The 24,729-nt window shown below is 45.5% G+C and overlaps 1 protein-coding gene across 4 annotated transcripts in view; it reads right to left on the bottom strand.

The window, feature by feature from the left end:
- The window catches only part of SLC29A1 (solute carrier family 29 member 1 (Augustine blood group)), a 79,215-nt gene that overhangs the window by 40,491 nt on the left and 13,995 nt on the right, over positions 1–24,729 (bottom strand). Inside the window, exon 1 of one of the 4 annotated variants that reach the window (XM_083732601.1) lies at positions 17,071–17,291. The exons of 1 other annotated variant lie outside the window; for it this stretch is intronic. The gene's annotated coding sequence lies outside the window, so the exon portion shown is untranslated. Of the gene's footprint in view, positions 1–8,251; positions 8,482–17,070; positions 17,292–24,729 lie in introns of those variants that run through there. 2 more of the 4 variants (XM_083732603.1, XM_083732607.1) reach the window with 2 other exon arrangements.

Raw genomic sequence — 24,729 nt, 5'->3', positions numbered from 1 at the left:
TCATGGGCATCCGTCTGTCCTAGGAGACAATGGAGGAGTGAACCTTTGGGGGGGTGAGGCCAAGCTGTTGGAAGGTTGCAGCACCTGCTGTGGCTGTAGAGATGGATACAGGAGAGACATGTTTTGTTGCAGCTGGGGCAGATGAAGGCATTTGGTTGTGAAGCTGCAGATGCACCAGGGTGTTTCTTCTCTCTGCACTGCTACTGAAAAATCGCACTGACTGCCAGATAGCTACTGAGCTACATTCAAGGTATTGGTGTGCAAAGCCCTACACAGCTGGGGCCAGGATACCTAGAAGGCTGCCTCATAACCTACATCCCCAACTGATCACTGCATTCTGCAGGAGAGGGCCTCCTGCAGATACCATGAGGTCCTTTCTTTACAGTGTCAGAATCAGGCCTAAATTCCTTCCCATTGCGTGTCAGGCAGGCACCATCTGCTGAGTTTCCAGCACTTGCTAAAGACATTTGTCTTTCAATGAGCCTTCTAAAATCTTTATCCCAGTTGGAATGTGTCTTGGATTTGAATTGATTCCACGTATGTGCTTTTGCTGTTTTAAACTGTTTCTATATTTTTGTTTTATACGTGTTATTACGGTATATTGCAAATCGCTTTGGGATGCCTCGTGGGAAATGATTCCTAAACAAAATAAATAAATAAATAATTCGATCAATCGTGCATGTATTGCTTCACACCGCTGGAATGAGTGACTTAGAAGGATGTCATCTTATAAAATGTACAATTCCATAGCACAATTAAAATGGGGGGGGGGGGAGAAAGGTAGGAAGATTAGAGTGTCTCTTGGCCCCACGCTCCTGAGTGGACCTTCTTGCAGCATCAACAGCTTCCTTGTGTGACAACCCAGAGAAAGGCTGGTTGACCGCAGTAGATCATAGCTAAGTGTAATACATACCATGGAGTCACCCAGGGTCAGAGAATAGATTGTGCAAGCGTGTTTTTCCCATGAACAAAGGTTGGGGAACCATCGTTCTAGTGATGCGGCTCATGCACGTGTGAGAAACAAGCCACTGCACAAAATGGAAAAGTGGTGCAATTATTGCCCAGAGGCACATTGTGTGCAAGAGGCAAGCAAGACAGGGCTGTGGGAGAGGCTATTGAATGGGAACTCAAACAGGGCGGAGTAGCCCTGTTGTGATGGTGGTGGAATAGCAGGTACAGTGAGGCTGGGGGTGGTGTGGTCAGGAAACCCATTGCTCAAGAGAGTCTCAGAGATTCTTAAAAGAGAGAAGGGAAGCTCTTCCAAGCATGGAAGTAGGAGTGGGAGAGAAGGAAGCATAGGCATCGTGAACAGCTATTATGGGAACCAGTCTCAGTTGGGGACCTATCTGTGCTGTAAGAGACTCTGAGTATCACCCAGAGAGGAGCACCATGGCTACTAAAATAAAACAAACCCTCATGTTTTTAAAGTAGCAGTTAGAAAATCACTATGTCCAGGCTTTCTCTGTGGGGAAAAGTTGCCTTTTATGGCAGAGTGGCTTCTCCAGGACCCTTCTGAAGCCAGGAGGAAATACCTTGTTTTCCTGTATCCTCCCTCCCTCTTTTGAGGAAGCTTCTTCTTCCATCTCTTCATTCACTCTCACACAATTACTGAGATGCAAGCTTGGAGCCCCTACTACAGGTACAACCACAGTCGGAAATTAACTACTAGAAATGCTGCCGTTGCTGTTATACCTCTGTACGTAGAATTTGAACCCAAAATGAAGGCAAGTCATTACATGTGTTTGGCCCATGCTGGTGGTTTATTCCAAACACACACACATGTCCGCCACTGGTGGGCTATATTATGGCAGATGACCTTTTGCAAACAACCTTAAACTGCTGTGCAGAAGATTTTATTCTGCATCACTGGACGCTTTGAAGACCATCTGGTCCAAAAGTGGTCACATAAAATGGGATGAATAGCACAGCTTGTTGGTGGAACATATGCCCTGTCTGAAAAGGCCTACGGTTGTATTCCTAGCATCTTCAAAGTGTCTTATGAAGCAGGGCTGGGAAAGGCGCTTGCTTTGGACCTTAGAGAGCCACCGTCATAGGCAAAAACACTGGGCTGTTTAGACAATTCTTATCCCAGCTCTCCAGATGGTCAAAGTGACTTGCAGTCTAACTGCTGGCAGACCAATGATCTGACATAGGCTACATTCACATTTAAAGCACAAATATATCATTTTAAATAGTCATAGCTTCCACCAAATAACTCTGGACACTGTAGTTTGTTAAGGGTGCTGAGAGTCGCTAGGAGACCCCTATTCCCCTCACAGAACTACAATTCCCACAATCAAATCCCTTTTCCCAGGGAACTGAATTGACAGCAAAAACCCCTCTACACATCCACTTGCTTCATTCAAGGTGTACAATCTCTTTGTCCTTACCAAACCTGCTATTTAGCACTGATTGCTGCGTATGTGTAGCACTTCCAGCTTTATCAGCCATTTATATATACTGCTATATGAACTGCTAGGTTGACAGGAGCTGGGACCGAGCAATGGGAGCTCACCCTGTCGCGGGGATTCGAACCGCCAACCTTCTGATTGGCAAGCCCAAGAGGCTCAATGGTTTAGACCACAGCACCACAGGCCTTATCTACCCCCAACAAAGGTGTTTAATGACACCCCACACCCTCTTGGTCAGAGCAGGGTGCTGATAAAGCCAAGGTTCCAGGTGTGATCCCCTGATGGGACAGCTGCATATTCCTGCATTGCAGGGGGTTGGACTAGATGATCATCAGGGACCCTTCCTGTGGTATATAGTGAGTAGAATGTGAGGTTAGGACTCTTGGAGACTAAATCCCTGCTCAACACTGAAATCCTCCCCTCCCCCCAATTATTTTCTTTGGAAAGGCAAAGAAGGAAATATAAAATCACACACACTCCCAATCTCTATTTTTAGGCTGTAAAAGGTATAGACCTAAACATTTACTCATTAAAAATGAACCGCTGGTTGCCACACATCCTCTTGCTGTTTGTAATTCACTCCCTCCCTGCCAGAGAGAACTGGAAAGTAGGACTTCTGGTTTGGGGGAAGGAGGCAACGTAATGTCTTGACGAAAGATTGACTAAGGGAGGTTTGTAAAATTACACATTGTGTTGATTGAAGTTTTCCTTCTTCCCTCATAATACTAGAACTCAGGCTCATCAAATCAAGATTTGGGACAGAGAAAAGGAAGTACTTCATAGAATCTTGGGGCTCATCCAACCTTTTACTTGACCCATATTTTGATCTTTTTGTGTACTGGTTAAGTCCCCCTGCTCCACTAAGTAAACTCTCTCCAGATTTTCTAAACATCTGATAAGATCCAATTCAGGCAGTAAGAATGGATTTTTGCAAGGCACAGCTGCATAACCACGAGAAAGGCTCTTGGACCCAGGGAAATTAATTGGTACACAATGCAATCAAATTACAGGTCATGTGAAAGTGTTGATGAGCCCATACACTTTGAAGGGGGCTTTATAGAGGCAATCTAGCTTAATTAACTGTAGGAAATAGAGCAGAGCAGTGCCCAATCTGGTGATAACACAACAAATGATGCAAGGAGGAAGCTCAAGAAAAGAGGTGGTAAAGGAGCCCCTAGCTACTTTAAATGAGTTCAGATCTCCAGGGCCTGATGAGCTGTACCCAAGGGTACTAAAGAATTTGCAGGTGTACCGTATTTTTCGCCCTATAGGACACACTTTTTCCCCTCCAAAAATGAAGGGGAAATGTGTGTGCGTCCTATGGGGCGAATGCAGGCTTCGTGGACCTCTCCGCAAGCAGCGGGAATGCTCCTGCTGCTTGCAGAGAGTTGCCTGCATGCTGAAGCCCCCGCACGCTGAGCTCAGCGCGTCCAGGCTTCGCGGACCTCTCCGCAAGCAGCGGGAGCGCTCCTGCTGCTTGCAGAGAGTTGCCTGCATGCTGAAGCATGCCCGTGCTGAGCTCAGCGCGTCCAGGCTTCGCGGACCTCTCCGCAAGCAGCGGGAGCGCTCCTGCTGCTTGCAGAGAGTTGCCTGCATGCTGAAGCATGCCCGTGCTGAGCTCAGCGCGTCCAGGCTTCTCGGACCTCTCAGCAAGCAGCGGGAGCCAGCGCTGGGCTCCCACGGCTTGCAGAGAGCTGCCTGTTTGGGGGCTGGGGTCAGGGGAAGCTGGGGGGGGGGAATAATTTTTTCCCTTTATTTCCCTCCAAAAAAACTAGGTGCGCCTTATGGGACGGTGCGTCCTATAGGGCGAAAAATACGGTAATTTCAGAGCCTCTGTCTATAATCTTTGAGAATTCTTGGAGAATGGGTGAGGTTCCTGCAGACTGGAGGTGGGCAAATGTTGTCTTCTTCTTCAAAAAGAAGGGAAAAGAAGACCAAGGTAACTACTGACTGGTCAGCTTGATGTCAATACCAGGAAAGGCCCTATAACAAATAATTAAACCGTTGGTTTGTGAGCACATAAAAGAGGATGCTGTGATTACTAAGACCAAGCATGGCTTTCTCCAAAACTAGTGATGCCAGATAAATCTCATTTCTTTCTTTGATGGCGTTACAAACTTGGTGGATCAGGGAAATGCTGTGGGCATAGTATATCTTGAATACAGTAAAGCTTTTGACAAAGTCTCCCATGACATTATTGCAGAAAAGCTGGCAAAATGTAGGCCAGACGAGGAGTAGCAAATTCTGCAGAAGACAGAATCGGGATTCAAGATGACCTTAACAGATTGGAGAACTGGGCCCAAACTGACTGAATGAATTTTAATAGGGCCAAATGTAGAGTTCTACACACAGTCAGGAATGACTCAGAGTTACACTAAACTTTGAGAATTTCATTTAACACAACAGGCCCATCCATTGCATTAAGACACCAATGTTGATTTTTAATTGTATATTTATTGCTTCTTTTTCTTATTGTATTAACATTTGAATTCCTTTTTTTATCACATATATTAGTTCCTAGCACAGAATATTGCAGTTGCTAAACAGAAAAATCATTAAGTAGTGCACCCGGAACCTCAGCAATTTTCAAATGCTCTTGGGGTGGGGTTGAGAGTAATTCACCACAGGCAGCTGCTCAGTCTCTGTTTGAATATACCTCCCCACGTCAAAGAGAGCCCTGCCACTCCAACAAAGTAATTAGTTCTTTGGTTGGATGTTCTTATCACAAAGCAGTTTCTCCTAATGTTCAACTGAAATCTGTGCTCCTGTATTTTAACCCCATTGGATGTAGTTCTGCCCTCTGAAGAAGCAGAGAACAATTTGTTGCTCTCTTCTATATGACAACCCTTTTGAGTATTTGAAGAGTGCTCTCATGGTCCCCAGCTGTCTTCTGTCCTCCTGCCTATTTATTTATTTTACAATATTTATAAACCACTTGACTGTTAAAAAAAATCCTCTTAAGTGGTTTACAAAAATAAAGAAAAGGTTTTAAAAAGGCATCTGAAAGCACTCAAAAGATGACTAAAATCACAGCTAAAAAGACATAAAAGATGGACCATTGATATGATCCAATAGGGCTCATCTTACATTCTTTGGATATTTTGCTTCCATGATTACTTCCGTCTCATGACATCTACTTTGAGTTCATTGCCTCATTTTTAAAAAGAACCAAAAATATTTCACGTGCATAGCTTGTTTATGATGCAACCCCTATTTTACCTTTGTTTACATTGATCATCTTGGTTGGGAAAGCAAGTGTTGAGGCCAACATGCCAGCAATCCTCTCTGCATGTGACCCAGCAGGCAAATCCTACTCATACCAGTTTCTGTGCCAAGTTGCTGAAGGTGTGGTCAGTTTGAACGTGACAAGAGGCAGGGAGAGCCAAGTGCTGAATTGGGTGTATTCTATAATCATCTGGTTGGACAAATAGAAATGTTAATTCTTTTGACACTTAGCACTGAAATCTGGGGGAACCAACCCAAGATGTTGGCTATGCAGCATCAGGGTCGTGCTGGTGAAATCAACTTTGCTGAAACCCTAGACCACTTGAACTCAAACAAGGTGGTGGGAGTAAATGTTATTCTCACCTCATTATGAAAGCTGCTTTCAATTCTCTTAGTGAATATAAACTCTCTTTAGTTATTCCATAGGTTTAGGGTAGGCCCCAGGAAGGACATCTCTCAAAGTTAAGCTACATATCCATTTCTGAGGGAACTGCAGGAATAGAGGACAAAATGCTCATAATTTGTAGCGCCACAGATCAGTTGGAAGGATCCAGGAGAGCTAAACTGGTTTATATTCATGGTTTGGGTATGGCCTAAAGGCACTCCTGCACCACAAACAAGTCCCTTTAATAGCAAACTCAGGTGGTCGAGTGCTGACAGGATTGGAGCCAAAATGAAACAACAGGAAGGCATCAACATGCTCAGCTGAATTCCAAGGTTTCCAGTGGTACAAGGAAAAACCAAAGGGGGCACCCTCCCCACAACCTCCCCTCACAAATGCATATGCTCAGCCAGGGTATGTTGAGTTTCAGCTTGGGGGGAAACCTGAAAAAGAAAGAAATGAAGTATCCTGGAGAACGGCCAACAGGCACTATGAAGAAGAAAACTGCTCCTCAGAGCTGAGGCTATGCTGCAACACTTTGCTGCAAGTCACAATTGTTCCATCTAAAGCCCCAAAGGAAGCAAAATCCTTCCTTCCCTCAACTATTATGTTCAGGGTAGGAGGGATAGAACAAGAGAACATGACAAGTCTTGCAATTAAACTAGTTTACATTTGCGCTGCATATGTACTTTAGGGGTGTAGTAGCATATGTCAGCAAAACGACAATATGTCAGCACCACAGCTGTCAACTTTTCCCTTTTCCTGTGTATTCAGAATAAGGGAATTTCCCTTAAAAAAAGGGAAACATTGACAGCTATGGTCAGCACATAACAACCACAACTAATAAAACCTTGCTAAGGGATACTGCAGTCTATAATAACCAAAATACTTTCCTCTCTCTTGTGGCCAAGTCTACCATTTACCAGTTTCATGTGGTATGCCAGGTACAGCTGTATCTGGATCAGGATAATTTGTCCAGAGTACATGGGTAACCTTGAGACTTGATTACTACAATGTACTCCTTGTGGGGCTGCCCTCGGGCCTGGTCCAGAAACTCCAGTTAGTGCAGAAAGCAGTGTGGGGCAAACGAATGACAGGATGTGAACCTCAGGTGAAACACCTGTATTGGCTGCCCATATGCTACCGGGACAGGTTCAAGGGTGTTGCGTTGATATACAAAGCCCTGAACAACTTGGGCCTAGGATCCTTTAAGGACCACCTGAACCTAACTCAATCACTGAAATTATCTGGAGCACAGTGGTCCAACAAGCGGCCTTGACAGCCTCTGCTAAGTTCCAAAGGGGTGATACTAACAGCCATCCCTGTGATACTTTATGATATAGAGGTATATAAATGATTTTATAAACAAACTATAAACTAGATTCTGCAGAAAGCATTACTGGTTAAGGGACTTTCCATCAAGTACCACCATGGGAGAGGGCTGGAGCTAGCCAACCATCTGGTATCCTGTTCCAGAAATATTTGCATGATAGTTGAAAGGCCATTGGGGCTATAAACTAAGGTTCCAGAAAGACTGGAAGGCTTTACGTAAACACATACTTTGTACAACAGAACTGGCACTATCTCTTGATTTGCTGACACCTCTTGAAAATGTTCCTGGCTGCCCTTTAAACAGTGCGCAAGCAATGACCAAACAGCAGACTAAAAAGCATAATTCAGTTTCCACTGCCAACAGCAAAAGGGACTTTTCAGATAAGCAAAGCAGTATTTTCAGATTAGCTAGAATACCCTGGCATTCTCCGCGAGCATTAAGTAGCTGGGCTTCTTGCCCCAGCAATCATTATCTGAAAAGCATTTCCATTATCACTGTAGCATGGACTTCCCAAAGTAATATATTGCAAAACATTCCATACCATCTTAGTCAGGCATCCCCAACCTTCGGCCCTCCAGATGTTCTGGACTACAATTCCCATCATCCCTGACCACTGGTCCTGTTAGCTAGGGATCATGGGAGTTGTAGGCCAAAACATCTGGAGGGCTGCAGGTTGGGGATGCCTGATCTTAGTAGTTCAATCCTATGTCTACTCAGAAGCACACCCAACTGAAGTCAATGGGATTTACTCTCAGGTCAGTGAGGGAGGAACTGCAACCTTAACAAGTTTCTTAATCCACCTCCCGAAACAACCTGACATTCTTGTACATCCACTGCTTCTTCTCCCAATATTTGTCTGCTCAGATGAGAAACCACAGGAAAACAATTACAGATGCTTACCAGGAAATGAAGAGTCAGCAGGAGTAACTTTCCAAAGAAAATTTCCATATAATTTACAAGGAAAAGTGGCTACTTTGGTTGGTTGCAACAACAAGCGTGCCAAGCCTAAACTTAATTTATGTTGCAAGAGACAGAAATACAATAAGTTTCTGCCACTTCTTATGTCAGCCGGTTCCAGAGTGCTAATCTCTTGCAGGAAAACAACAACAGAGAGTCTTGCGGCACCTTAAAGATCAACAAATGTATTATTGCGTAAGTTTTTATGGACTTGTAGCATAGTACACGAGAGCTAGATCAGGTGGTTTGGAAGGCAACCAAGTCAGCACAGTCTTCGAATAATGTTTTCCCAAAACTAATCTCAGATATCTGTTAAAAGAAGTAGACTCGCACAACTGTCAACATTTCCTGTGTGATAGATGGGCTTCCCCTCTTTATCGGGTCATCCAAGATTAAAGAACAGCTCTCCATTCAAAGAACACAAAAGGATAGAAAGTCTTGCTGAATCAGGAGTTTACTGCTCCATCTTTAAAAACCAGCCCCTCCCTGCAACATCTGTGCCATCTGTGTTCTAGGTTTGATCTTAATGCTGGTTTAGTTGTGATTAACTTGAGCATCTGCAATAACAGAAGCCTCTTGTTACTGGGCTTGTATTTACCAGTGCTTGATGGTTTGTCCAATAATGAGGTGTGCATGAAGGGGAAGGACCACCTGCCTCACTGACGGTCCTGGAGATGCCTGGGATTGAACCTAGGACCTTCTGCATGCAAAGCTCACTGATGGTTTCCACCCACCCTTCCATCAGAAGGTGGGAGCCTCTGCCTTGGTTAAGGTACAGAGTGCAACCTTTGAATTTAAGAGGGAGACAGAGGGAGGCAACAGTATATGCCCCAGCTGACACAGTCATTCTTCACATAGCTTTTTTATCCCAAAAATCAAAGCTTTCTGCTGATGCACCAAGCCCCAAAGAGCACAGGAGAGGATCCGTACATTTAAAACTCAAGAAAGCCCTTCCCTTCCTAGCAACCCATCCTTTTCTGCCTCTCCTGGCCCCAGGGCTAAGCTCTATCCCCACCCTGTTATAAGAAGGCAATGTGGGCCAGCCACGCCCAACAGAACCAACTTTCTGTAGCAGTTGGAAAAGAAGCTTTTGCCCCTTTTCTCCTGGACCCTGTAAAGAGGTCAGTGAGTACTTAGTGGGGGTCCATTCAGGTTAAGGAAGAGGACCCAGCACTTTGCTTCAGGGCACATCTGGAAAAATGGAGATCTCCATTGCTACTAAAAATGAAGTTAAGAGGCCTTTGGGTTTGGATGCAGCTGTTAAGGCCTAAATAGAACTTTTGAAGGTATAAAGTATCAGGTCCCCAACTGAAATAGTATCTAGATCAGCAACCAACAACCTTTTTGGCAAGCGTGCAACCAAGTAGAAGACTGAGTTCCTCTGGTGTACACCACAGTATCAATTAATAATAATGATATAATATAATAAATACAGTGGTACCTCGAGTTACAAACGGCTCAGGTTACAAATGCTTCAGGTTACAAACTCCGCTAACCTGGAAGAGTTACCTCGAGTTGAGAACTTTGCCCCAGGGTGAAAACGGAAATCGTGTGCCGGCGGCGCAGCAGCAGCAAAAGTTTCATTAGCGAAAGCGTGCCTCTAGTTAAGAACAGTTTCAGGTTAAGAACGGACCTCCGGAACGAATTAAGTTTCTAACTAGAGGTACCACTGTACTGTGCTGTAATGTGGTTTTGCCACAAATTAGGGAATGGAGAGCTGTGCAACACCAGGCTTTATCCAAGTGCAGGAGTGCAACAAACTCCTATTGTCTGCGCCACTTGCAGCACATGTAGCATGAATGAGCAGATAATCTCAGCAACAAAGAGAGGGTCAGGGTGGAAACAAATAAACAGAGTGCATTGTCAGCTAGACTATGACAGAGCATGTCTAAAGTGCCTTGGTTTCTATTATGACCGTATCAACACAACTTGCTCACACCTATCTGAAATTAGAGATAAATGCATCAAGGTTAGTGGGATGGGACTTTGAGGCAGAGCTGAACTTTGGCACCTTTCATTTAAGAAATAAGCATGGGCAAGGGATCAATGTACAGATTCTGCACTGGCTTAAAGAGGCAAGGCATACTGGAGAGAATGCACGGCAAAAGCACCCCCCCATTTGTCATTTATTTATTTTTTTAAAAATACCGTAATTGACTGCTCCTGTAGGTCCCCTACAGTGATGGCAAAATGTTGTGTGTGTGTGTCCCTCCAAGTCGCTCCGTAAAATATGTTTGTTTAAAAATACTTTTTGGTTACATAATTTAATAATGAATGATTTAAAATTGATTAAAAATAGTAGTTGCTGACCGGGAAGTCTTATGTAAGGCAGCTTTGAGAATTACAGTTCTTAATGCAGCTACTTTTTCAATTTGGCCACACCCATTCTGACATGCCCCCCTGCACCCTTTGACAACTAACCATGAGACAATGCAGCCCTCTGCCGAAAGATTAGCCACTCGTTGTAGAGCATAAGATTCCCATTCTCTCATGTAAGGGGTTTGGTTTCCTTTTAATTTGCACTAAGTATGCACTTTTTCTGTATCTGATCATACAAATGCTAAGTGAGAGAGCTTGAGCTGTATACAGAAAACTATGAGTAAGTCATGTTTTATGATCTAGCATGTCATCCAAACATGGCCTACACCTAATGTGTGCATGCATGAGAGCAGTGGTGCAAATCCAGGGCTATTTCAGTGTGGGGCTGGAACTAAGAAATGAAAAAGAATGGATGAAACATTTCAAACGTGCTGGTGTTGACATAGCCCAGGCATAGGCAACCTCGGCCCTCCAGATGTTTTGTGACTACAACTCCCATGATCCCTAGCTAACAGGGCCAGTGGTCAGGGATTATGGGAATTGTGGTCCCAAAATATCTGGAAGGCCAAGGTTGCCTATGCCTGACATAGCCTAAGCCATGGGTAGACAAACTAAGGCCCAGGGGCTGGATCCTGCCCCATCACCTTCTAAATCTGGCCTGCGGACAGTCCGGGAATCAGCGTGTTTTTATATAGGTAGAATGTGTGCTTTTATTTAAAATGCACCTCTGGGTTATTTGTGGGGCATAGGAATTCATTTATTCCCCCCCCAAAAATATAGTCTGGCCCCCCCACAAGGTCTGAGGGACAGTGGACCGGCCCCTGGCTGAAAAAGTTTGCTGACCCCTGGCCTAAGCTTTGTGAGCAGCAAATATGTTGCTTTCTTTGGTAAAGGTTAAAAAACAACAACCCTATTTACCTACTTGCACTGGCATGCTTTCGAACTGCTAGGTTGGCAGGAGCTGCTTTCTTTACACCTTCTCTTACTTAGCATCATTTTTTTTTTAGAGCGACTAGAGAAGTGGAAACCCCACCTATGGTCTTTGGTCCTTTTATGTGTAAAATGAACACAAGGATCCTCCTTCCCTGTTGTTTAAGAGTCAACTTGCAGGTTGTAAGTCTATCAGAGAGCTCAGCATTGAAATGCTTGTTCCAGGAGTGTTATGACTCATGGAGGCATTAATCTCAATCTTTTTATAACATCTTGTTCTTTCTCAACTCTCAGGCCCCACAGTTTCACTGCTTGTTCTTCCCAAGTGTGGCTAAGGGCTTGCTTGGCACGCTGGTGGCACAAGTCTTGCAGGGCAAATAGCCAGGAGGTGGTCAGAATGATGCAGAACTGGGAGGTGGGGGGGGGGGGGAGGGAATTCCTACTAGTGCCTCGCACAAAGGCTTTCCTCAACAATTTTAATGAGCAATTATTACCCTGGCCTGTGATCAAATACACCTGCCTGAGCTCAAGTGCTCGAAACTCCCATTGTTCTAGGTGCATTTTAAGACAGGGAGTTTCATTAGTGCGAGCAGTTTCTGAGCTCTGTGGGTGCAGTATTGCGCCTAACATTTCAGATTAAAACTGCAGAGTGGAAGGAAAGGAGCACCTTTTTTCTCCCCACTTCCAGCTACTTTCTGAAGACTGGAGAAGAGACCCTCTTAAGAATATCAGGGGGTGGGCAGGAGAAGGAGTAGACCATGTGAAAAATGAACATAATATTTTAGCTGCAGTTCATTTTCAGCTTTGTATTCTTGTTATTAAAAAGTGGGCTTAAACATTGCGTTGTTGCACCCATAACCTAGGTTTAAGGTGCCATTTAGCTCCTAGCTTTAATATCTATTTTCTAACACTGCCTGAGCTGTAGTCTGTATGAGGGGGCCCTGCCCTCCGGCCTGCTAGTAAGAGCAGTTAGATTGGTAGGTATCTGAGACAAGGGCTTTTCATTGGTGGACTGGCACCAATCATTGGTGGACTTTTCATTGGTGGACTTTAAGAAGATCTTAAAGACATTCTAACCAACCCAGGTTTGGTTCTTTTTATTGTGTGCTTTATTTTATTTTTATTGCTGCTGGCTTGTAAATTAGCAGGTATCTGAAGAAGTGTGCATGCACACGAAAGCTCATACCAAGAACTAATTTAGTTGGTCTTTAAGGTGCTACTGGAAGGAATTTTTTTTTGTTTTGACTATGGCAGACCAACACAGCTACCTATCTGTAACAGGTTTGATGGGGTGCTTTGCTGATATGACGTTCTGTGTTTTACGTCTCTCTACAACTTTTCTGAGCAGGGGTGCCCCTTGAACAGAGGGCAAGGAATCATTTTAACTTAGTTAGTGTAAGGCCATTTCACCACTGTAAAAGTGGATAACGGGTACTTGGGTTTTGTTTTGTTTTTTTAAAAACCCACGCATCAGACCCTGGGTGCAAATTGAAAGCTGAGAGGGTGGGTGTGTCAGAAGGAAAATGAATTGATTTTGATATTGAAAAATGAATTTATATTGATTGATATTGATTTTTATATATTTGTATTAATGTAACATTTTTATATGTAACTGTGCATATTTGTAATATTTTAAGTTGTTGCTTCAGTTTTTATACATGGTTTAGATATATTTTAAATGTATTAAATGGTATAGAAATTAAATAATCAATCAATCAGATCTTCCTACCTCCCCTCAACTATGAGAGTTTGGAAATCTGCTGCCCATGAAAGTACACACTACTGCTGCAAGTGTGTTTTTTGCTCTGACTCTGCAAAAGGCAGCCTCATCTATACTTTGATGGATGGATATAAGGAAGTACTTCTATTGCTGAAGGATGTGCCTCTTTATCTGGAGTGAATCAATTTTTGTAACTGCTGGAAGATTTAGCAATAATTCTGCACACCACAGAAAAACAATGGGTGGAATTCAGCTTGACTTTTTCTGTAAACTGACCCCACACCTATAACACTCAGTCTATTTTTATTACTTTAATACATTTTGCCCTGTGCAACCACCCCTAATTGTGCAACATTTTGCTGCTGAATAATTCTGGAGAATTCAAAAGTTTGCTACATCTTTGTAATCTTTCAGTCGGTCCAAATAAAGGTTTTACCCAACTGTGGAAATTGGAGTTGTTTTCTTACAGAGTAACAAGGCTACTCTTGTTTTCTTAAAGTGCTCAGTATATAATAGCTTAACTCCAGAGTATGATCATCATGCCTGATAAATACTGAGTGCAATACTGTACATTGTCATTATATTCAATAAAACTGTACTTTTATTGGCAGCCTACGGTAACTTACACAAATTGTTTCTAATTAAGACCCCACATTTATCATATAATCCAATACCACTCACAACAGCATGAAGTCTATGCCAATCCCAAATATCCCTGTTAAAAATCTATGAAATATTCATTTATTTATTTCCTTCTTCTTCCCAAACTGTCTTATCTCCTTATGCTTTGCTACTGGAATGCTTTCCCAAGCTTTGAGATACAGACACACTGAATAACTCGTTGCTTCGCTACAATAAAATACTTTGTTTTCCCTGTTCTATTTCTCTGCCATTTAGCACCAGGTGTGGGAAGAGCAGCACAGATTATAGAAAAGACAAAAAGCTAAACTGGATAGTCAAATGTGACTTTGCCTTTAATCTGTATGTTCCTTTAAATGAAAATACCATCTTATGGGGGTGATAATTATCATTATCCAGTGGCGTAGCATGGGTTATCAGCACCCAGGGCAAGGCAAGTAATTTGCACCCCCTAACCCGTGGATTTGCGCCCCCTAACCCTAACCTCCAGATGTTGCGCCCGGTGCGGCCGGCCCCCCCTGCACCTCCACACTACGCCACAGCATTATCTCAGCAGCAAGAGGGGGAAGCTTAAACATTTGCTACCCTGCCTTAATCCTAACAAAAATTCCTCCTCTGCTGCTATTTGCATTGGTATTTTCTCACAACGCAAAAAGCAGTTTCAGAAGAGGGATTTTTGTTAGGACTGCAGCAGGTGAGGAAACTGTTAAACTCCCACTGCCCCAACTTTTTAGATCCTGATTATTGTCTAGCTCACCCTTCAGTCCATGTTAAAGGGAAAGAGGTCAGCAACCTGACAGTAACGACTGGCAGACTGAATAGGAAAAAGTGAGCTGAATGTGCATGAAGAAAGTGCATTTGGAATGGGAGCAATTGAAGGGTCCCTTCACAATTTGCCCTCTCCCTCATCTTCCTACTATCCTGCCTCAATCCATCTGCAATTGTAATGTTCACTTCTCTAGTCCCATCACCCTCAAACAGCCAAGTCTCCTGCTCCTTTAAAGCATTCTGCTCTCTCTCTCTCTCTTGCTACCCCTTATGCTTGAAATTGCCTCTCAGGACACCTGTACGATGCCACTTGCCTTACTTGAGTAAGGGTTGCAGCTTACGGTAGTAGCACAACACAGGTTTTGTATGCAGATTCAATCCCTGCCACCTCTTGGTAGGCCTGGAAATGCCTCTTTGAAACCCTGGATTGCCACTCAGTGGAGTAGCGTGGGGGTGCCAGGGGTGCCAAGGTCCTGGGCACCGAATCTGGTGGGGGCTGTGCAGAGATCCCCATGCCCTGCTTTGCTCCAGTGGTGGGGGCTTGGTGAGAGCGGAGAGTGAAGGGCACCCTCTGTGCCCGCCCGGCACATGCCTGCCCAACAGTGGTGAGGGCTCAGCGAATGCATTCCGACACCACCTGGCGAGCATGCTCCACCCCTGCCCCGGGTGCCGACAAGCAGTGTTACGCCACCGTGGCCACTTCCAGGCTGCATAGACATGGGGTAGGGAACCTGTGGCCCTCCAGATGTTGGACCCACCACATCTGGAATGATATAGACAGACCAAGGCATTTTCCTAATTTCCTGCTTGCTTCAAACTGCTCCTCAAAATCCGATGCTGACATAACCAACCCCATGACCTACTCTAAAACCCTAGGCGCATGTAACTAAATACCACTTATACGCATGCATCCTTTCTCCCACCGAAAGAGCCTGCTGAATACGGCCAATGGCCTAACTAACTAGTCCAGCATCCTGCTATCACAGTGACCCATATCAGATGCTTGTGAAAAATCCACAAGCAGGACCCAAGCACAAAAGCATTCTCCCTTTCTGTGGTTTCCCGCAACTGCTATTCAAAGCCTCCAGGAAGCCTGATCATCTGATGCACGGGGACGGCGGGGGGGGGGGGGAGGAGGTGCTATTCTGCTTGGTCACTATCTTTCCTCACACAGGTGATTGACTGGGGAGTAGTCTCAACCGCCTGTCAAAGTTGACTGTGAGGGGAAATAAAGATATGGCCCAGGTTCTCCACCCCTGCTAAAAAAAAAGGCAGCACACTAAGGTTGGGTGAGTTCTCTCAGGAATATACCGGACAAGATCCAAGAAAAAGCAGCAATCGTTGCATGTGGGTACAAATTTTGAAGTCTCCATAGGAGACTTTGGTTATACCACTGACACAATCCTGTGCTCTGGCAACCATCCGTAGGTGTGCAAAAAATAAATAAAATGGTGTGCCCAAGACCAGCTCACGGGACTCTCTCGCACCGTCTACTCTAACCACCGCCATGCAGTATGGAATAGCTCAATAAATGTAAGGGATACACAGCTTACACGATCGCCATCTGGAAAGATAAGCAATTCCTTTTAAGACGAACGGCGGCGCTGCGATACGTCAGAAACAATAGAGGGATTCCAGTGGGGGCGGTCCCCGTTACCACGAGGTAGGAAGAAATCGTTACTCTTTTATTCAAAGAAAGGGGGACGGCTCACAAGCTCTTAAATATCGAAAAAGAACAGAGTATGACTCATAGGAGGTGGACGAAGATGGGGAAGAGCCCCCCAGCCCCGACCGCGGGCATCCTAACCCCCTTCCCGCCAACTTCTCTTCCCGCCAACTTCAAAAAATGTCACCACCGCCGCTGCTGGGGCGCCTCTTTCTTCTGAGAGAAATGAGCGTTACTTTGGCAACCTCCGTTTCAGGGCAGCGGGTGGGGAAAGGGATGAATGGACGGACAGAGATATATAGATACAGACACTAAGTTGCTCGCGCCCTTAGGATCTGCTCTGCCGCCTCCGCGAAACCGGAGCGACTCCTCGAGCCGCCTGCAGGAAAGGAAGCAGAGGTGAGCCCCCTAGAGCCGAGTGCCAGGCTGGCACCGCTCGCCTCGTGGCCGCGGAGCGAGCAAGGCAGGAAGCCCATCTCCGCCCTCCGGAGCAGCAACAGGCACCTGCCACTGCGCTTCCCGCGCCGGGGAGAGTTGGCTCCCGATGCCAGGCACACGCGCCACCACCCCGGCCCATCCATCATCGGCTTGGCTGGCATCGGCTTGCCGAGCCACGTCGCTCCTCCCGGCTCGGGGGGGTCTCTCCGTTCCCGCCTAGCGCCTGGGCCCCCCGGGCAGGCCGCGGGAAGCGGTTCCTTATGCACGCCAGGCGAAACTCACCTGCTCCGGCCCCGCGCTCTCCGGTCTCGGCGTGCAGCGTCCTCGCGGCGGCAATTGCATGCGAAGGGGCCGGCTCACTCCGGGGCAGCCCCGCCTCGTGGTAAAGATAGGCTCTCCCGCGGCCCGCCTCCTCCTCTCCTCGCGCGCCACTGCAGGGACTCGGTCGGCTTGCAGCAGCCGCCTCCTTTCCCGCCTTTGCTGGGCACCGTGCCTGGTGACTGTGCCCTGGGCCTGGACCAGTTGGCAGGGCGCTTCCCAAACGAGGGAGGCGGCTGGAAGCTCTTGGTTCGGGATTCGCCATGAGTGCGAAGCGGGGCGTGAGGAAGCGGCCTGCCCATCTTCCGAGATTCACGCATTCATAACTGCTGTGCCGGATCAGGCCAGTGGCCCATGTAGGCCAGCATCCTGTTCTCGCAATGGCCAATCAGCTGCCTGCGGAATACTGTACCAGCAAGCGGCACTCAAGCAGGGAAGTTTCTAATATGTAACGCTGTACTGTTTTTAAGACTTGATTGGGAGCCGCCCAGAGTGGCTGGGGAAACTCAGCCAGATGGGCGGGGTATAAATAAAAAAATTATAATTATTATTAAGCACAGGAGCACTCTGCCTTCCCTCCTGTCGTTTCCAGCAACGTTTTTCAGAAGCATGGCTGCCTCCAACTGTGGAGGCAAAGCATAGCCATCAGTAGCGCTCTCCTCCATAAATTTGTCTAATTTTCTTTTAAACGCAGCTAGCTCCGTGGCCATCACTGCCTCCTGTGGGGGCAAGTTCCATAGTTTTAACTATGTACCGCATGAAGAAGTGTCTGAGGCCTGGCGGAAAGTGGGGACATAGTTCTCCTATGTGTGTTAATTTTGGGAGTAGGAGAGAGCCCCAGTGATAAAGAGCATTGGACTAGGAGCAGGGAGGTGTGGGTTTGAAATCCCCACTGGGCCATAGATCTCACTTGGTGACTTTGGGACAGTCACTCTTTTTAGCTGTTCCCCCTTTACAAGGGATAAAAGAACAGAACTCAGATGGCAGGTTATAAATGCAAGACAGGCACTTGGGGTAAATTACTGCCTTCAAGTAAACATGTCTAGCACCATGCCTGGACTATGGCCCCAATTCTAAGCATGTTTTCTTGGAATTTAACTCCCATTTATTTCAGTGCATCTGAATGGGATGCGGGTGGTGCTGTGGGTTAAACCACAGAGCCTAGGGCTTGCCGATCAGGTTGGCAGTCCCTGCTCCTGCCCACCTAGCAGTTCGAAAGCACACCAGTGCAAGTAGATAAATAGGTACCACTCCGGCGGGAAGGTAAATGGCGTTTCCATGCGCTGCTCTGGTTCGCCAGAAGCGGCTTAGTCATGCTGGCCACATGACCCGGAAGCTGTACGCCAGCTCCCTTGGCCAATAAAGCAAGATGAGCGCTGCAACACCAGAGTCAGGGGTCCCTTTACCTGAATAGGGCAGCCTTAGTTGAAGTTGATTGCCTCTGCACACCCCTCCCTAACACCCTTCTCTTGCTGTGGCACTGCCTCCAGCCAGCTCTTCTCCAACCATCATTTGGCGGGCACTGGGTCTTTGTGACCTCCCCTTCCTTTCTTCCAATTGGCACACATTTCACTCTGGCTTGCAGCTGTGCCACCCCTCACCCACTGCCCCTGCCCTTAGTGTTCTGCTTCCTCCCACCCACCCTCCATGTCTTTTGCTCTCTTCAAGCCTCTCCATTCAGGAGCCCAGACGACAAAGTGGGTCATTGCTATTTCCAAACACCCAGGACAGGGTCTGAATGTGAATAAGTTTCCAGAGCCTTATGTCACACACAGAAAGCCTCTTCCCTGCTTAAGGAACCACTTTCTGCCTTGCATCCTTGGCAGGAGGAGATGCCAGGGTTTATGTGCTTTTCCAGAGCTTTTCAGGGCATCAGTATTGTTTTGAGTTGGGGGGGGGCAGGGGCTGGGTGCCAGGCACATATAATTCCTGGATCTAGTAAGTGTTAGAATTTAATCAAAGCTTGGAGTGTTAAACTGGGTGCCAGACACTGAACCCCTGGGGAGTGAGTTGCAGACTGGAAAAGGAAGGGAGAGAGCACAATGTTTGCTGTGTATTTGAATCCAAGGCTGTGGCCGTGAGAGAAACAAGAGCTTTTTGGGGTGTTAATAGTGTGGACCCCTCCAACATAGGATCAGGTCACATATAAGTATAAATAAACCATATACCACAAAGACACTACAGTCTCTGCTATGCCTCATTTGCAAAAGGAAACATGGACCCTGGGTGAGCATACTGCTTGAATCTGGGGGGGGGGGAGCCTCAAAGCGGAGATCGTTCTCCCCACCCCTGTTTTATCCTAACAACAACCCTGTGGGTAGGTTGTGCTCATAGGCAGTGAGTGGCCTGAAATCACCCTTGTGAGCTTCATGGCTGAGTGGGGGATTTGAACCCTGGTCTCTGCCGTATTTGAACTCTGACGACTACACCTCACTGGCTTTTATTTAGCCTTTATATCAGGAATGCAAGGGGAAGGGAATACAGTATTTGCTCAAAAAGGTTATGAAGATTATGTTTTAGTTTTAGGCATACGTAAAAGATCTTTTAATCCTCAAAAGCATGATAAATCATCATTTCGCTTGCAAGAGAAAAGAAGGTCCAAGAAAAGGAACTGCTCTATGGAGAGTTTTGCCTCCATTAGTGCCAGCTCACAGTGAAAGCTGAGGATTGGGGGTTAAATGCAGTTCTGCATATAATATCAAATAATGAACACAAAGTGAATTATCACTCGATCATTGTAACTCAGAATCATCATATGAGACGAATGTAATCTACTCAGCACCCCCCCAATCCCGAGGAAAGCCTGGTGCCAGAATTTGGAAGTAATTCATTTTCTCTAGAGATACACCAGAGTTCTTGTAGCAACATCCTGTAAAATGAAAACCCAAAGCAGCAATATTGTCCACAGCTGCAATTCTAAATCACTCATTTTGTAAGTTAATCCTTTTGAAAGTCAACAGGACTTACTTCAAGGACAGTGGATTTAGGAAAGAAGTGCAAAATGCTCTATAAACATGTTCCTGAAAACGACAACTTTAAGCAGCATCCACATATAGAAATAAATTGAAAATTAACATAAATGGATTATGAGTTTAACTGCTGAAAATTATTTCAGGACTTCGCTCAGCCTTTGTTGTCTGCAAACCTCCTAATTAAACAGGGAGCAGCGGTCATAGTGTTTAGCCTGTCTCACACACCATTTCCCAGACTTATATGCCATCTGCCAAAGCAGCTATTAGCAGTGTTGGGAGGGGGGAAATATACACATATATTAAGCAGAATTCAAGGCTCACAAACAAACTGCTCCTATTGCAGAGCTCCATTAGCAGTGTTAAACCCAAATTCATGCAGGGCTATTTGCCCTAGTTTCTCTGCTTCTCCCATAACATCCTCAATCCTAGATTGCTGCCAAGGCTTCATTCTGCCATGGCTGCTAAACAACTATGAGAACAGGGAAAGAGGTACAAACCCTCTGGTCATTAGGGTCCCATTATCCAGGAAGCAAGGTCATAAAAACCAGCCAAGCTAAACTTCTTGGCACAAATGGCTGCTGGGTGCATTATCAGGACACTAGTCGATTGCTGTCATGGCTCGTCTGAATCCATGGCCCAAATGACTTGAAACTTTGGAGGCACAATCATGTACAGTGGACGCACGGGTTGCGAATGTGATCCGTGCGGGAGAGTGAAAAGGAGGGAGCCGTAAAAGAGGAGTTTGCAGAAAGAAGAGAGTGCATGCTCAGGGGTGGAGAGGAAAAAAGCACTGCTGTGGTGGTAAAGCCACTTCTGGCCTGCCCAGGAGGTGGGGTTGCGGGCTTCATGCCCACCCCATGTGAGCGGGGGCTGATTTCAGCCCCCGCGAGAGCAGGGTCGTGTGGCGGTTAGGCATTGGTAAGAAGGGGTTTAGAGGATGTCGGGGGGGGGGGAGGAACGCCATCACCTCCCCCCAGAGAATGAAGGGTGGTCCGATAAAGGACTCCGGGGGGCGTGGCCCTGTCCAAAGCCTATGGAGGTGTGGGCCTAGGGCACGCCCCCGAGCGGTGACCCAGGGGAGCTCCTAGTTGACTCCCCACTATGGTGTTAAGCCTTCCCGTGTCTCCAGCAAATGGGCTGGAGCCGGATAGTCGATAGGACCAATGCCTAAGCCAATGCCTCTCATTCCTGAATTCAATAAAGTTGTGGCCTAATTCGTCCATTTAACCTTAAATTCTGGTGTCTGGTGTCTTTATCCTTGGTGGGGGGCGGGAACTCGCCACGCAACTATAGAAACTGACTATCTGCTGCTCTTTAAGGGCAAATACCCTTCTCTTCCCCCACCCTCAAAATTCCAGCAAACTCTCTCGCTTTGACTTATATGAGGACCAATTTGGTGCATGGGTTGTAAAAGTATTCACTTAACAATTGGCCAGTGCTGGGGAGAGAAGACACAGAGGTTGGAAACATTATTTTATTGGTTTGTGAAAGTGAAGCAGAAGGAGAATGTTGTTTTTAATTCATCCAACATTGCTTTTAAGAAGCTCATTATGTGCCAATGTATCCACAAAGGGGCGGGGGAGCATCAAGAAAAGCCTGAAGAAACAAGGCCATGACCTCCTGTTGATGACTCATTTGTCTGCATAAATAAAGAGAAGCAGCAGTGTCAGCGTAAAACAAACCAACAGTGAACTGGGCTATAACCGAGAAGGCCTATAGGAGACAGGCCAGTAGATCTGCTGCAATGGTTGCACTCCACCCCAGTCTCCATGAGTGGTTACAGATTCCAGGAATTCTAGATGCTACCCAGGAATGGAGAGATTGAGGCACAGTGGAGGCTAATATCTTAAAGATCTATGGTTTATTACCACATTTTTACACCTGGGAGTCTGCAGCAGAGGAGGTACAGAACATTGTACCTCAATAATGTATCTCGTGGCCCCTCTCTTCAGCAAGCTTGGGTGCAAAGTAGCACCCATCATCATGGCTCCTAGTGCAGCCTCCTCTTGCCAGCACCACATGGGTTCTCCCTCTGTTCCCCTTCTCCTTCCTAGCACACATTTCCCCAAAATCCAAGGCTCCTGTATAATGATAGTTCCCCCCCCCAAGGCATGCTATGCGCTTGCCTTCCTGCAATTCCTTGTCACCTATGGCTGCCATATATACAAGTCTTAGTTAATAATATTAAACTTTAAATAAAGTTACATATTCAGTGTTAAACTGTTAAAGAAAAATAATATAAAAAACAACCGTTGCAACAGGCCGATGGACACACACACATCAAAAGCAACAGAATGGAAAGAGTGTTAAAAATCAGCTCATCCAATATTTGAAAAAGCCTGGGAGGTTATGTATTTGCCAAAATGACACAATAATAGGTGCCAGGTTATTAAAGCCTAAGTACCACCATTGTACAAAGATGCAATTGGCTGCCATCCGCTACCCACAGCTGGTAGTAAGCTCAACTGAGACCCATGAGACTTACTTAAACATGAATAGGATTGTACTACTATATACACACACACTTCAACTCTAATCCACAGTCATTGCAGGCAAGCTAAGCTCTGTGATACACATGTGATACCAAAAAACGTAAGTGAGATATTGTAGAAGGATAAGAGGAGTACTGATATAATTTGCGATTATAAAAGATGTGTTATACAACACATCTCACATGCATGATGGGTGGGGTTTTTTGCTCATTGTGAGCCGTAAGTGATTGTAGGACGGAAATGGCATTAGGTGGTCTGTCACCATATTATGTATACTTTAAATCAAGCCGCTACCCATCCCTAATTTTATATATCGGAGCCTGGCTCTTCATAAATAGTACACTTCTTATGGATGCAATTTATCCATTTGTTTAATTTTATTCCCATGGATTATTGCTCATAATAAAATCACAGTGAATAACCCTATTTTTGGCATGAATTACCATATGTATCCAGACCTCCTTGAGAGACTGAATTAAAATTGATTGGTTCTCTGCCGATGCAGTGCAATCTGCACTGAAATAACACAAAAGATTATAGTAATGAATGCTACTAAATAAGGGCAATTCTTCAATAGTTAATAATGAAGTTAATTATAGTTAACAATTATTATTATATTGCAGTTGCAATAATTTCTTACTCATTTTGTGTTTCTAAAATGTTGAATGGGTCATTAGTTTGCCATGTTACTGGGTGGCAAATTAATTTTGAGTGATCCCTGTGCTTCATGTATATGCATAAGTAAAATTAAGAAAGCTACAGGCTGAAATTGTATAGTGGATAGTGAGATTATATACAGTATCACAAAGTTCCACTTAATCCTGGGTGCTATCAAAATGCCAATCCAATACAGTACATACATGAAATGACTGCCCTCTGCTGGAGAAAACAGGTTCCCTACTCAACAGATAAGGCAGTCCGGGAGACATTATGTCAATTGTATCCTGTGGCACCATCACGAAATGAGTCCTTCTGGCTGAGCAAATGCATGCCCGTCATTTGGGGTGACAATAACAGTTGACGCTCAACCCTCCCTAAGCTACTGGTATTTTCAACCTTCTACTTGATTGTTGTCTGTGGAGGCCCTATGGAGTCTTGCAGGCTTCCAGTGGGAGCTGTCATTTCTCTATATTGGAACAAGCAGGAATTTGAGCATTGCCTTTCTGGCTCAATAAGCAGAAACAAACCTACATTGTCTGTAGCTCAGGCTTCAACTCTGTCGGGGGCACCACCATCACACATGCAGACTCTCAGCTGTGCACATTCCACACAATTGCGTTGCAAGATTCTGACTCACCAGAATCTCATAAACCATGGATATGGGGTGTGGTATATATTCAGACATGAGGTAAATATTAAGCCAAAATGGATCTCATGGCAGCTCCTTCTCACGGCTGACGTTATTTCCCAGAAGTTAATAGCCTGGGAGCTCAAACTACCAAGATGACTGACACTTAAAACAGTTTCAGTTCACCTACTAGGATTGATAAATAGCTTGCATGGATTCAAAAGTTTTTCCACACTTTCCCAATACAATGAGGTTGTGTCTTTACTGATATTTGTCTGCCAGCTGACCTTCTACAAAATCTTGTTCATATTCACAGTCTGCTTGTAGGAACAATGCAATACTGGAGCCTCAATCTGACACGAGATCGTGGTTCCAGTTTTTCAAACTGAAAACTCACAAGTTATCACAACTAAAATATTTGTAGGGATGCCGGTCCTACCAGTAGGAAGAACAAGGTGGCAAAGGATGCTGGGGTGGGGTGTTGGAGGAGAGAGCTCTGGGCACCATGTCACCTGCCCCATAAGCTCACCCGCTGCTACAATAGGGGACAATGTCCCACCATCAGTGCTGAAATAAGATTCAGCTGCCAGGCCAGCTGGCTTTTGCATATGGGATGGGGAACACTTTTGAGGAAGGGCCATAGCTCTATAGTAGAGCATCTGCTATGCATGAAGGAAGTTCCAGGTAGAATTCTCAGCATCTTTCAAGTAGGGCTGGGAAAGACTCATTGCCTGAAATTCTGAAGAGCCACAGTCAGTCAGAATGGGCAGTACTGAGCTTGACAAACCGGTGGTCTGACTCAGTGAGAGGCAGATACCTACATTTCTGTGTTTCCTGTGTTCCTTTGGCACAGGCAGCAAAATGTAGTTGG

The sequence above is a fragment of the Podarcis gaigeae genome (assembly GCF_964106915.1).
Source record: "Podarcis gaigeae genome assembly, chromosome: 3".
Taxonomy (NCBI): domain Eukaryota; kingdom Metazoa; phylum Chordata; class Lepidosauria; order Squamata; family Lacertidae; genus Podarcis; species Podarcis gaigeae.
Note: the sequence above shows the minus strand (reverse complement) of the source record. Positions and strands in the feature narration are given on the sequence as shown.